The sequence below is a fragment of the Penaeus japonicus genome, unplaced genomic scaffold (genome assembly GCF_977035675.1).
Source record: "Penaeus japonicus unplaced genomic scaffold, GWHDUDI00000001_assembly GWHDUDI00000011, whole genome shotgun sequence".
Classification (NCBI taxonomy): Eukaryota; Metazoa; Arthropoda; class Malacostraca; order Decapoda; family Penaeidae; genus Penaeus; species Penaeus japonicus.
Genome location: NW_028234413.1, coordinates 39,561,614 through 39,562,946, shown reverse-complemented (window position 1 = coordinate 39,562,946; position 1,333 = coordinate 39,561,614). Strand labels below are relative to the sequence as shown.

Sequence of the window (1,333 nt, the reverse complement as noted above, 5' to 3'; positions counted from 1 at the left end):
CGGAGATGCAATCTCCATCATCAGTGCTAAAACAAAACAAAACAGAGAAAAGTTAATTCCAAAACATTAAAACTTATAAAAATACAGAATTAAAAACACAAAAAATCATCAGATGACCACAGACAAAACGCCAGTAAAATGTACTAACCATTGGAATGGGTAATTGGTAGTTTAAATGGTAAACAGGGCGGTTGCAGTGGAACTATTGTTTAGTTGTGGTTTCATAGCTAAGATGTGAAGCGACTCTGCTATGATCAGATCAAATCTGTTGAGGTGGGAGGTTAAGATTTTGAAATCAGTATTGCTAAACGGGTGATTGTGGAGGTGAGAGTGCTCTCTAATTGCTGAGAAGGATGGTTTACTCAGCTATAGGCCTGTCCTGATTGACTTGCCTTTGTGTTCGAGAATGCGGTGACGGAGCCATCGTGAGGTTGAACCCACGTACCTAGCCTGACAGCTAGGACAAGTAAAAAGGTAAACCACATTCGAACTTAATTCAGAGTCGCACTTTTCTCTTTTCTTAATAAAATTTCCGATAGTATTAGAATTGTAAAAAACAAACCGAAAACAGATCTGAGGATAGCATTGTCTGAGAATTTTATTTAATGATTTTCTAAGCTCAAAACTAAGACCGCTCATATATGGAAGTTTTATATATTTAATGTCTTTGTTGACTGTGGTTGGTACAGGTTTCGGGTGGAATTTCTGACACAGGAAATTGCGTAGTGTTTTATGAAATAGGTAAGATGGGTACCCATTTGTAGTGAAATATTCCTTTAAGAATGAAACTTCTTTATGAAAACTGGTCCAAGTAGAACAGATGTTATATGCTCGGTTGATAAGTGTTGTAAGATTGTTTAGCTTGTAAATATGGGGAATATAGCTTAGATAGTGAAGTCCAAGGCCAGTGAATGTGGGTTTCCTGTAAGTACTGGTGAAGAAGCAGTTATTACGAAAACTTATGCAGGTATCAAGGAATGATAGTTCCTCATTTTGTTCAATTTCACAAGTGAATTTAATATTGGGAAGGCCATATAAGAAACCAGGTTTGGAACCACAATTTTATATCGTCGTTACATGGATGATACTTTCTTACTTTTTAATGACCCCTCTCACATTAACCCTTTCCTTACATACTTGAATTCACAACATCCCAATATTAAATTCACTTGTGAAATTGAACAAAATGAGGAACTATCATTCCTTGATACCTGCATAAGTTTTCGTAATAACTGCTTCTTCACCAGGGGTGTCGCTATCAAAATCATTAAGGGTTTTTCGTTGCGCTATTGTTATCATTATCGCCATCATTTTCATTTTCAGTTTTTACTAT

The 1,333-nt window shown here is 36.1% G+C and overlaps 1 pseudogene; it reads right to left on the bottom strand.

Annotated features, from left to right (window-relative positions):
• Positions 1 to 171: 171 nt before the first annotated feature.
• Positions 172 to 1,059, bottom strand: LOC147471035 (uncharacterized; annotated as a pseudogene).
• Positions 1,060 to 1,333: the final 274 nt, after the last annotated feature.